The sequence below is a fragment of the Mirounga angustirostris genome, unplaced genomic scaffold (genome assembly GCF_029215605.1).
Source record: "Mirounga angustirostris isolate CCGP_5_RB_7025 unplaced genomic scaffold, mMirAng1.0.hap1 SCAF_3, whole genome shotgun sequence".
NCBI lineage: Eukaryota > Metazoa > Chordata > Mammalia > Carnivora > Phocidae > Mirounga > Mirounga angustirostris.
In genome coordinates this window covers 19,016,818-19,030,984 of record NW_026991711.1, presented here as the reverse complement: position 1 = coordinate 19,030,984, position 14,167 = coordinate 19,016,818, and positions in this window count along the sequence as shown.

The following is a 14,167-nucleotide window of genomic DNA, read 5'->3' as shown; positions in this document are numbered from 1 at the left end:
CTTTATTCGATATTTTAAAAACTATTCAGAGGACATTTTCTGTGGCTTCCATTTTGTTAAATGATGGCTCCGAACAGTGATGTGTTTGACGACAACTCACAACGGGGACTGAGTCACCTCACATCTATGAAGTTCCACTGATTATGATAAGACATCTTCTGAAATTTATTTGTTTACAATTAGACATTCCCTATGATAATTCTGTCATGGCTAAAGGTTCGAGGTTTCCAAAACCATTCTAGAAAGACAGCCTGTCTCTTCTCAGTTCGTTATCTTTTTATCTCTAGGAACTATTACCAGGAAATTAGCAGCCCACTATTCAGAGAAATGGCCCAAAATATAGTAGTCTCCCCTTGTCCATAAGGGATACATTCTAAGACCCCCAGTGGGTGACTGAAACCACAGATAGTACTGAATCCTATATATACTATATTTTTTCCTATATATAAATACCTATGATAAAGTTTAATTTAAATTAGCTACAGTAAGAGATTAACAGTTACATAAAAGATTAACTTTTGGGGCGCCTGGGTGGCTCAGATGGTTAAGCGTCTGCCTTCAGCTCAGGTCATGATCCCAGGATCCTGGGATCGAGCCCCACATCGGGCTCCTGGCTCAGCGGGGAGTCTGCTTCTCCCTCTCCCTCTGCTTCTCCCACTGCTCATGCTCTCTCTCTATATATATATATATCTCTGTGTCTCAAATGAATAAATAAAATCTTTAAAAAAGAGAGAGATTAACTTTTATATAAAATTATATTACTGTAATAAATACTGAATATGGTCTCTCTCTCTCTCTCTCTCTCAAAATACCTTATTGTACTATATTCACCCATCTTCGTATGATGATGTAAAAGGATAAAATGCCTACTTGATGAGATGAAGTGAGGTGAATGATGTAGGCACTGTGACATAGCATTAGGCTACCACTGACCTCCTGATGATATGTCAGAAGGAGGATCATCTGCCTCCAGACCACAGTTGATCTTGGGTAACTAAAACCATAGAAAGCAAAGCTGGGAATCGGGGGGCACGAGAAAACTGCAAAAGTCCAGCAGATGTACCACATTCCAGGCCCTCTCTAATATATTTGATAAAGAATGCACTAATCTATTTAGAAATTGAAAAAGCACATAATTAATTTTAATTGCAATCATGAAATGCCATAGAGAATTGGGAAGAAAAAATTTCCCAAATCTCTATGATAGCTTAGAAAATTTTGTAAGAATAATCACTCCCGGGGGTCTAGATAGAAATGGGAATACAATTCTTTTCTGCTCATGGATCTTCAAAATTATTGAGAGAACTGACAGTGCCCAGCTCCCCAGAGATTCAATTTCAGGAGAGTCCAAGGCCAGGGCCCTTTGAAAAACACTCATCTATTTTTAATTCATTCTCTCCTCTCCATTTCTTCCTCTTGGAGCCAACGGGTTAAACCATTACCTCATTCCATTCTGAAAAACTGCTTTTACGTTGGTTACTGCACACATCCTAAAGCTCTTGAGTCCTCTAGATTCTGGATCTTGGTATTTATAGAATGGACTTTGGAATTCAGAGAGCCTTTTTCTCTCAAGTCTGATCCTCACAAATGAAAGTCTGACTTTCACGACTCCTTCTGCTATCTGCTTTAAAAATGGTGTGGTATAATACAAAAATATATTTGGTCTTTGTCCTCAGTTCCTGGTAGAGACCTCCAAAAACCTTTGAACTTTCCTGAGCAAAAGCAGTGTCTTTTTAATTCATAACCAGCCCCCTTGGATCACATCTGACTTTATAATAATGAGGTGACTTAGGTAGGGCCCCTCTTTGGCCTTGGGATGGGGGATGGTCATAAGAAAGACTAAGGGATTAGCAAATTGGAACCTTCACTAGCTCCACCCCTGACCTGCTGTGGGGTAAAGGGGACTGGAGAGTGACCCCTATAAAAACTGAATAATGAGATTCTTCAGAGCTTCCAGGCTGGTAAACATATCAAGGCGCTAAGAGGGAGGATGGTTCACCCAGAAGAGGGAAGCTCCACACACCTACTCCCGCATACCTTGGACTGCACATCTCTTTAATTTAGCTGTTCTTGCATTGTATGCTTCATAATAAACCAGTATGTGTAAGTAAAGTTTGTTCCTGAGTTCTGTGAGCCTTTCTACCAAAATGTGGAAACTGAGGAGGGGGTTGTAGGAACCCCTGAGTTTAGCCACTTGTCAGAAGGTGGCCCAGGACTTGTAACTGGCAACTGAAGTGGAGGCTGTCTTGTGAACCTGATTCTTGAAACTGTGGGGTTTGTGCTCACTCCAGGTTGTTATTGTCAGAATTGAGTTGAATGCCTGGACAGCAGTGGATTTCTGGAGAATCAGAGAACTGGTTGTTGGTGTCCAAAAAACACCCTAGAACATGATAGTTTTGAAATTCTAAACTAAGCAATGCCTTCACCATTCTTTGCTGTATTACCACTACACCCCTTCCCCATTCCTATCCCAAGAATTTATGTTCAGCATCAATAAACAGAGCACCATAAAGCATGAGTACTCCTTAAGGTGGAAACTAAATTTTGCTATGGCCTGAATTGTATCCCTCTAAAATTCAAATGTTAAAGCCCTAACCTCCAAGGTGACTGTATTTGGAGATAGGGACTTTAGGGATCTAATTAAGGTTAAATGAGACCATAAAAGTAGGATCCTAATCCAGTAGGGCTGATACCCTTATAGGAAGGAGAGACATGTTTAATGCACACACGCAAAGGAAGGGCTACATGAAAACACAGCAAGAAAGCTGCTGTCCACAGGGCAGAAAAAGAGCATCTTGCCAGAAACCAAACCAAATTTGCCACCACCTTGATTTAAGACTTGTAGCCTCCAGAACTGTGAGAAACTTCTGTTTGTTTAAGCTCCCCAGTCTATGGTATTCTGTAATGGCAGCTGACTAGTACAATCTGACAAAATTTCAAAAATATTAACACATTCTAGTCAACATCTACATTATTTTAGCCTAAAGACTGACTTTTTTTCTTCCTACAGATAAAACAGTATTGTAATACCAGGGCTGGGGCAAGTAATTCAATTATTTTGACTCAAGCACTTCTGTTAGCAGACTGCTAAAATAATTCTAGAGTAACAACTATAGAAATACTGATTTTTTTTTTTTGTTTAAGCCATAACACTGGAGAGTTTTCAAATAAAAAATCAATCATTAATTTCCATTTTAATGTATGTATTACTGTGCAAACAGAAAAATAGACATAGTTCCTTCCTTCATATTGTTCACAGTTTTGTAAGAGGATAGACATTAACCAAACAACCACACAGTTCTCAGAGGTTCAAGCAAATTTTGTAATCCAAGCACATTATTCCATATTTGCTGGTGTCGGGTTGATGCTTGAAAACAAGTAGAGGAGTCCCACAAGAGCTCCTTTTTCAATAAGATGCACAGAAATATACTTAGGCTTGTCAGAAATATAATACGCTTCAGAAATGCATTGAGGTTGGGGCGCTTTGGAGGCACAGTTAGTTGAGTGTCCCCCTCCTGATCTCTGCTCAGGTCTTGATCTTGCAGTTGTGAGTTCAAGCTCCACATTGGGCTCCATCCTGGGCGTGGAGCCTGCTTTAAAAAAAGAAAGAAATGCATTGAGGGTATATAGTTTTGTAATTAGCATTTTATGTGAGAATTCAAGAATGACTAATGAAAAGGCCAATAGAACTACAAGGACCGATTTATGAAGAAAGATTGAAAAGAGTAAATGCTTATAGCCTGACCACATAAAAACGAAAGAAAATAGAAAATATAGAAAATATAGAATAGAATTAGAAAACAGAAATAGAATAGAGAATATAGCAATAGAAAAAAATTAAAAATGTTTAGAAAAGAAATTTCAATAATGAGATAAAAGTAAGGAAACTGTTTTTACATTATAGAAAATGAGCACCAGCTTTATTATTAGAGATGCAGTGAGAAGGTCTTTAAAATGAGGCATGAGCTCAAAATTGAGGGAAAAAAATTCCAATGACAGTCTATTTGGTCACTAAAAGCAAGGTAACCATGGGACAATTTATCCATTCATGGTTATCAACACTCAAAAAAGCATTTATGGTGGTAGAGATATTGGGAGGGTTTTCTAATAGATTGGGGAAAATTTTACCAGGAAAAAAACTATCAAGGAAAGTTAGATCAGAACTTCTCAAAGCCAACGAGTGTATATTCCTGCTCTGACTTGTAATTTTTCTTAGAAAATTCAGGGAAGAATAAAGTATTTTCTTTCTGCTGTGAGAATAAGCCTCAGGACCCTATTAATGATGGTGCACAGAGAGACCTTTGTGTTGCTTGTAAAACAGTTCTGGTCAGATGATATGGAGAAAGGGAAAAAGCTGTTTTTCCATGGAGCTCTAAGAAGTACTTCACCAAGGAAACCCCAATCCACTTGCCATCCTCAACAAATAAAGTGGATTCACCTAGAATTAAGAAATGTTGAGGTGTATTATAATATTCCCAAATAAAAAAATTAATTACCATGATTTTAAATTGAGCCTGTAGGTCTATCAAGTCAGTTAAGAAAACCAAAAGCCTTTTAAAACTACACATAAGAAAGAAAAATATTCTAATAAATATTTTAAACGGGACTCACATATTAATAGTACAGTGTAATGTTTGCTTCTCCCTGAAATAATCTCAATTTTAAAGATGCGTCAAAATAAAAAGAGAACGGAAGAAGCCAGGCAAGCACATTGCTGTAGCCCAAAGCTAAGCCAGGGCTTAAGCCCTGGAGCGTTCTGTGCCTAAACAGCAAAGGTAAGACGCAACATTTTGGCAAAGTTTACAAAGGAAGTTCCTCAGGATATGAATTAATATATTTAAGCAAACTATGTACTATTTATGCCCAACTTATTTTCTGACCTCTTCAAATGCCAAGATAAACATTTTAACTGTGAACTCTAAGATGCAGCTTTTCCTTTTCCTGGTCTCTACTGGAGCTATATTTGTCCAAATGGGACATCCCTTGGATTTTAAAATTTTCTCCCATTGTACCATCTTCACCTCTGAAGCAAGAAGAAGACCCTCAAAAAGGCTTTGATCTAAAAGTAATGCTGCGCTTTAAAAAATTGAAGAATAGGGGGCGCCTGGGTGGCTCAGTTGGTTAAGCGACTGCCTTCGGCTCAGGTCATGATCCTGGAGTCCCTGGATCGAGTCCCACATCGGGATCCCTGCTCGGCGGGGAGTCTGCTTCTCCCTCTGACCCTCCTCCCTCTCATGCTCTCTGTCTCTCATTCTCTCTCTCTCAAATAAATAAAATCTTAAAAATAAATAAATAAATAAATAAATAAATAAATAAATAAATAAATAAATAAATAAAATAAAAAATTGAAGAATAGGCAACAGCAATGGTCAATGTGGAAGCCTTTGATCCTTGTGAATTCGTCCCTTCGGGATATCCAAAAAATAGGAACTAGGGGCCAAGTATTCTGTGAGAGAGAAATATGCAAGAATTTAGGTTGATAGGCTCCTCAAACTCAGTAATTGTGTGATGTTCTTTTCCCATCAGCGAATTTCTTAATTTGGTAATTCTTGTAGTTTAGTAAGTTGTTTGGAATTGTCATTAAACTAGAGAATATTATATTATTATTTGGAGAGAAATTTTCTTCCATCATCACTAATCAATTATTAATTTTGAATCAAAAACATTTAGTTTAATAAAGGTATATCTCTGGATATAGATATCCATATCCAAAATCAATAGAAATAAAGACAAAAGTTCTTGGTCAAATTTTCTTTAAGTTATTGCTAGGAATTCATAAATTGGTCATGGTTATTTTTAACTTATATTAGAAATAGTGGTTAAAATTTTAGACTCTACGGTGTTTTGTAAATCATGTTCTAAGAAACCATTGGGTAGGGGCGCCTGGGTGGCTCAGTTGATTAAGTGTCTGCCTTTGGTTCAGGTCATGATCTCAGGGTCCTGGGATCAAGCCCCGCATCGTGCTCTCTGCTCAGCAGGGAGTCTGCTTCTCCTTCTCACTCTCCCTCTGTGCTCTCCCTCTCTCTGTCTCTCTCAAAGAAATAAATAAAATCTTAAAAAAAAAAAAAAAGAAACCATTGGGTAGACTTCCACAGACAATCATGGATTCAACAAGCATGCTGAATTTTAATTAGAATTTTAAATCTGCATTAAACTATTTTTTAAACACACACACACACATTCCAAAAGAAATTGGAAGGAGGCAGATAGACATGGGTTCGAATTCTGACTCTTTCAACAGTTTGAAGTTGAGTAATGTACTTACTCTTTTTCATTCTCAACTTTCCTATCTAGAAAAGGAGTTAATGCTATTATACATCTATGAATTGTTGACTGCATTAAATAAGATGCTGCATAGTGGTTTAGAGCTCCTTTTCTGTAACAGTGGTTCTCTAAATATGGTCCCTATCCAGTAGCAACAGCATCAGCTGGGAACCTGTTATAAAAGCAAATTCTTAGGCCCCACTCCAGTCAGGGTGGGACCAGCAATTTGTGTTTTAACAAGCCCTACATCTGATTCTTGATACATACTAGGATTGAGGACCACTATTTTTTATTATTATTACATGTCATTGTGAAACAGGATCAAGTAATAATATGCTTGAGTAGTTCAAGTTCAATTAAATGCTTAGATTACATTTAAGTTCAAGGTAAAGAAAAAAGAAATTGAAAACTTATGGAACATATGCTAACTTCTGTGAATTTTAAAAAGTAAGATCCATAGAATTTAAGAAACAAAACAAATGAGCAAAGGGGGAAAAATGAGAGAGAGGGGCAAACCAAGAAACAGACTCTTAACTATTAGAGAATAAACTGATGGCACCAGAGGGGAGGGGGCTGGGGGTTAAATAATTGATGGGGATTAAGGAGTGCACTTGTCATGATGAGTATGATGAGCAGAGTGATATAAGGAAGTGTGGAATCACTATATTGTACACCTGAAACTAATATTATTCCACTGTGTGTTAACTAACTGGAATTTAAATTAAAAAAATTTACAAAGTAAGATCTATAGAAAGGTGTCCAATATACTTACATCTAAGTTCCAAAGAACCCCTGTTCCCTTTTCCTCATAAGATCAAACTTGTTGAGGCAGACACACTAAAAATAAAGTTGGTTCACCATGATCGTTCCTGTGGTTTTAAAATTCAAAGATTAGAAAAACCCAGCGTTCCTTCTAATCTCCTGATTTTATTCCTTTGTAGTCCAAATGTCCACACAGTGCCTGGCTTGAATACTAAGTATGACACATCAGTATATTTTTTTCATCCTTTGTATCTTAGAAAGGTTCAAAGAGAGGCAAACGTGCCAATATGCATATGGCCTGACATTTAGTTCTTTAATGCCATGACAAAGAAGAATGATTGAGGATTAGGATGCAGAGAATGGAGATGTTCATGCTTCGGTGAGATGGTCGTGAATACAACAGTGAGCATCTGCCTCCTCACAGCCCAAGGCCCTGGAAATTCACAGCAATCTGATTATACCATCTGTAAGCATGGGAACTGTTTTTAAGTGTCTTAATTTGCCATTTATCAAATTTATTCTGTTTTGTCATTAGTATCTTTTTCCATAATAATAACACATGAAAGTCTAGAGAGTCTGGAATTTTCTTTGTGGGAAGATTTTTGGCTAGCTAATTCAGGCTCCCTCTTAGATTTGCGAAGTTGTATCTTTTCTAAGACCTTGCATGTTTTATCTAAGTGTTCCCATGTGTAGATCTAACGGTTGTTCATAAATTCTTAACACATGATTTTTTTAGTTAATCTCTTAATTTCCAAAGATATGGAAATATTCTACTTAATTTCATTATTGACTGCTAATTAAATTCTAGGTTAATCATATAGGGATCGTGATAGGAGTCCTTCAAAACGTGAAAACTTGGGGCTCCTGGGTGGCTCAGTTGGTTAAGCATCTGCCTTTGGCTCAGGTCATGATCCCAGCGTCCTGGGATCGAGCCCCGCATTGGGATCTCTACTCAGCGGGCAGTCTGCTTCTCCCTCTCCATCTGCCTCTCCTCCAGCTTGTACAATCTCTTGCTCGCTCACTCTCTGTCTCTCAAATAAATAAATAAAACCTTAAAAAAAAAAAAAAAACGTGAAAACTTGCATTATGATCAAGTTCTGTTTGGTCGACTTTGGTAAATGTCCTATGTGTGTCTGAAAAGGTGTATTCTATCCTTACGTGTCGTGGTGTTCTATTTGTATCCATTAATGATAGAATTTGTGATTTGTTCATCTCATCCTATAAACCTTCTATATTCTTAACTGACTTTGTTTACTTTCTATCAATTTCTGAAGATATTTGTTAAATTCTACTAGCATGATTGTGGATTTCTCAGTGTCCCCTTCTTTTCTGTATTTTCTTTGTGTATTTTAGGACTATATATATATATGTATATATATATATGTATATGCATATATATTTATAAAAGTTATATTATATATAACATATATATTTAATTATATATTTATATAATATATATTTATATTATATATTTACATATATATTTATATATATGACAGTGTGTGTATGTATATACATATACATTTATAAAATATATATATATATATTTTACTTTTGACAAATTTATTTAATCTAGTGTGGTAGAAAAGGTACCGCACCAATAAATGTATCCTTATAATTTAAATGTCATTTCCTGGCTTTGTTCTTTGGAAGAAACAACTTCTTTAAAGAGTTTCACTGGCTTTACAAAAATCTTAAACAACACAAAGGAAAAATTTTTAAATTGTTTTTTTACAATGAAAACATACATGCCTATGTGTATACACAACCCCCCCATTAAAATAATTTTTATTTTTAGATACTCACATACAAATTTAAAATCATTTTACATTCCTAAGAAATTGAAACTGTTAGGACTATAAAGTGACCATTCTTATCTCTGGTAATGCTGTGGGTCTTAAATTCTATTTTGTGTGACATTCAAATAGATTTTCTAGTTTTGTTTTAGATTTTATGTGCATGGTTGCCTTTTTCACCCTTTCGCTTTTAATTTTTATATAGCCTTGTAGTGTCGATGTGTCTTCCACAATGTTTTTCATTTGAATGATATTACTTAACAATTTTTTTTTGTCTAAATTGGGTCAATTAGACAATTGACATTTAATATAATTATTGATTTATTTGTATTTAAGTCTATCAGCTTATTTAAGCTAATTGCCCAGCTTTTTAAATGTTTCTTTTTGAAGGCTATCCTTTCTTCTTTTGGAAGGAAGATCAATAATGATAGCACTGGATTAAAATAGTAAATATTAAAATACACGACAACACTAATGCATACACTGAGGTGAGAATAAGTGTGATGTCCTTGTATTATCCAGGAGGAGACTAAACATTAGAAAAATTAAAGATGCATGTTATGATTTATAAGTAAACTGATAAAAGGAATGAAGTACATAACTTTCAAACAATTGGAGGGAAAACATGGGAAGATGAAATATGTTAATCAGTCCACCTTTATTGTTCTTTACCTCTTTGTGAAACTTGTTCCTTCATGATTCAGGAAAACCTCCCATCCACTTAACTTCTCTCTCTGCAAAGTATGCTCTGAGTAATTTTTTCTGATCTTTTTTCTACCTAATTCTCTTCCAGCTGTCTGTAAGTTAAGCCCATTTATTGAGTCTTCAATATTGATTATTGTAATTTTTATTTCTAGAAGTTGTATTTCATGCTTTTATAAATCTCCTTGGTCAGTTTTTCATACTTCTGTGTCTCTTCAACTGTATACAAATTTGTCTTTTACTTCTTTGAACCTAAAAAGAATATTTGTTTCCTAATCCGTGGTTGATATATTTCCAATATATTAAGTATTTTGGGGTGTATTTCAGTTTTCAATTTTTTTCTTCCAGTTCTCTCCCTCTACCTCTTTCTCTGTGTGTATGTTTATTTTTGACTGGTACTGCTTAATGTACTTCAAAAAATTATTTGTGAGGAATCTTTGATACCTAGAACAAAAGTGATGTGTTTCCGATAAAATTTCTATTCGTTTTTACCAAAAATTTATGGAAACTACAAGTCTGGGTCTTTTTCAGAATAACTTCGCGGCCCCACTCCAAGATTTTTGAACTACCCAGCTGATCTGAATTTGTGCTGTACTAATACTAAGAACCATCTAATTGTGATTAGTTCATAGGGACCTGTTCTCACCCCTGAACTGCTGAGCACAAAGGCAACATTTTTGTGCTGGGTGAGGGGTCTTATTGTTGTTCAGCTCTTTCTGAAAACTTTTGGATATAGATCAGTGTGGAGTGTCAAAGATTAGCAAACACTGGCCACAGACCAATTGGCTTCAACAGTAATAAAGATGACATTTTGATCTCTTAGCTTTCTCCTGAGTTATTTCTCTTTTTTTCCCAAAGATTTTATTTATTTGAGGGAGAGCGAGAGAGAGAGAGAGAGAGAGAGAGACAGCAGGAGCAGGGGCAGAGGGAGAGGGAGAAGCAGGTTCCCCGCTGAGCTGGGAGCTCTGTGTGGGACTCCATCCCTGGACCCTGGGATCATGACCCAAGCTGAAGGCAGACACTTGAGGCACCCAGGGGCCCCTATTTCTCATTTTAGACAGGAAAGAAAGTATATACTTCCTCTTTTCTGTCATTTGTTTCTCTTTGTTTTTTAAATGAGCTGTCCTTATTTAAGAGAATGACATTTTAGACGTGACATGCAGGCAAACATCTCTGGGAGAATATGATTTAGTTATTATTAGTCGACACTAAAATAGGTATAATTCACATTATTTCTGCCTTTTATTAACATCATCCTTGTACTCATTGGACTTTATTGAGTGTCTACTCTCTGCCATTACTACTCAAAATGTGACTTTTATCACTTAGGAACTTCTTAGAAATATTGAGTGATTAGGTCAGTTTCAATTATTTTTTAAATCAAAATGGATATTGAAGTGTAATTTTAGGTCATGGTGAATATGCTCTAAATCTCAAGAAAAAATGTATTATCAAGTAAGACAAGGAATAAAAGTATTATGATCCAAAATTTTATAGGAAATCTAATATGCATTTCTTAGACATTTTTGTTATCATTCAAAAATATTTTGTTTTGAAAAGAAAAACACTGAGAAGTCACTTAAATCAAAGTTGAGCTCTAGCAAGGACATCTAAAATTACTGTGTGACGACAAACGAAATCTTCACATTACTATTTAAAAGTGTAACATTTTTGAGTCTTATAATCTCAGTATTAGTTTGTGATAGTTTGTGTTATTATTAAGAGTACATAAAAGGATTTCCTCAAAACTTATTTTTAAAAGAGTATGGAGCACTTCGTAAACTTTTGGATAAATGGAAAACTCCGTGAACAAAGGGTTATCCAAACATAAATTCTGCTGAAAACAACTGCAAGACCTAATTTTAAAGCATTCTGTAACATAACTGAAGCAGTAATTACCTGACTTCAGGATGAACAGTAGGAAGCATTCTTTTTTTTTCTCAGCATATCACATAATTCTTACCTAAGAAAATACACCCTTTACATTTCTAACAACAATTTTGATGGATAGGAACAAGAAGCATTTGCACTATAATTTTTCGGTGCATTATAATAAAGCGAATGTTTTCTAAATGTCATAGTTTAAATTTCATGGGGCGTGAAATCTCCTTTGAAATTAAATTTAAAGCCTTTTTCAAATAAGAAGACTAATCTTACAGTCAAAAACACTTTATATTCCCAGACATTATTAACCTTGGAGTACTGCCTGCAAGATGATAATACTTTCTGACATATTAAGATTAAATTTGTCTTTATATAATTATGTTAAAGAATACATTTAAAATAGATCAGATTGCAAGAGAAGTGGTAAGTGTGTGCAATAGTAGGATTTCCATTTACTAATAATAAATTTAACTATTATCATTTATATGGTAATGTTAACACATATTTGAACAGATCACCTCTAAAGGAAACTGTTTGGGGATTAATCATGGTACTTAATGTCAAAAATGGTAACATTGAATAATAATCTAAAAAAGAGTTGACATTAACTTCCCGTACTACTAATAAATATGAAAAAGCACATAATTATTTTTTATTGATAGAGTGCAAAATTATTTTCATCTAAGCAAGAGCTATTTTAGTACATCCCAAAGTATTTTAAAACATAGTTTAAAAATACATTAGTTATACCTTTGAAGAGCTAGCTTCCATAGTTTGTTTATAATGACAATGGGATGTACCTGAAATTTTTTGAAAGAAGAATGCATGGTGACTGGCCATTTTTCTGAGACATGGGCTGTCTGTCAATGCCAAAAACCATTTCAAATATGAAAGGCAGTGACGCAATCATGTTTTTATCTGCTTCTAGGCCTTGAAATCTTAATGACAATATAAAGTATTATGTATCTTTTACAATTTTTAATCCTTCATAATAAGACTAACAGCAATGTCCATTTTCATGAACCTAATGTTTTAAAACGTGACCACAGGGCGCCTGGGTGTCTCAGTCAGTTAAGCATCTGCCTTCAGCTCAGGTCATGATCCCAGGGTCCTGGGATCGAGTCCCACATCAGGCTCCTTGCTCTGCGGGAAACCTGCTTCTCCCTCTCCCACTCCCCCTGCTTGTGTTCCCTCTCTCGCGCTGTGTCTCTGTCAAATAAATAAAATCTTAAAAAAAAAAAAAAAAGGACCACAGATAACAAATTAGATGAAAAATTAGATGAAGAAAAGTAATAAGGACTAGGTCACTTCATACTCTGTGAACGGGAAAACTCAGCCTCTTCCAGGTTGATAACGATGATTGTTGACTTCCACCCCTCTCCTCAGGGCTTTTTCACCCTAAATGGTCTTCTCTGTACCCTGACAATTACCAATTCTTCTGGGCCTTTGGCCCCACCTACTGGTTGGTTATGAGAGTTCATGACCAGATTCTCCAATTTCTCTCAGAAATCTATGCTCAGGCGTGGCTTCCTTCACTTTGTTTCTGTTTGTTTGATACATGTTGTGCATAATTTAGTTAATTCCAACACAGTAAATGTTTGCTTCCTATAAATTCCTTTTGTTCTTCCTCTTGCTTTCCCTATAGTTTCCCCCTTGCCTCATGAAAACTCTCTTTTCTTTGTAGCCATCGATCTCTTCATGAATTTCTCATTGTCAGTCTCTCAATCTCTCCAGTTTCCATCTGAGAACAAAAACAGCATGGCTGATAAAACATTGCGTTAATATTACTAACAACCTGGCTCAAGAAAAAGAAAAACCATAGAGTCTATTTTAAGCCCTCCAAGGATTTGAAAACTTGCCCTTCATTCCTCACAAAACTGTCCAACTGCCTCTTCTAAATAAGCCAATATTCCTCAGCACCAGGATTCAAGTTGAAAATAAATCTTTTCTTTTTCCCTGTTGTATGTGTTCCATTCTTCAGTTTTATGAAGGGAAAACTTCTGTAAGGTATGTGTATGTGTGTGCATGTGAGCTGGATTTATTCTCTTAATATTCAGAGCATAACTTTATTAGAAAACAGTCTTTAAGTTGCAGTAAACCAACTTAAATAACCTATGTTTATATTGGATACCGCTTATATTAAAGCCTTTTATCTTTATTCTCAATTTAATTTCTCCTCAGTAAGAGAACGTTTTGTTTAATACTCGAAGCACAAGGACAGAAGCAGCAATCGGCCATAAAAATGTTTATGCTAACTTACTTCTCCCAAAGAGTCACGTGCACATTTTTAATATGTTTAATATATATTAAAGTATTGATTATTCCCAGAGGAATTAACACTGTATCATGGACCACCTTTGTTCAGGTCAAATAAGACCCATGAACAAGAGGTATTTGTATCTTTAAAACAAGTTCATGTAATTGGCAACTGCACTTAAGGCTACCATTATTACAATATCATTCCAATTTTAATCACTTGAAAAGTGAGCCTTATGTCCAACTAAATCCTTGAATTAAAGCACAAAATCTTAACTTTAATCATCTAAATTTAAGTGTGCATTCTGAATTTTGTTGTTTAGGAATGCTTCATAGAGCATTTTTTGTGATGGAATTCTATTAGGATTCTCAAATGATTGCTAAAACTACTAAGCATCCTGGGCTGGAAAGGAATCAACCCAGGTACCTGCCTTCCTATTTAAGTTTCCAGCACAGGGAAAAATGTTTTACAGGATGCTCTGCCTTATTTTTTTTAATTCTAA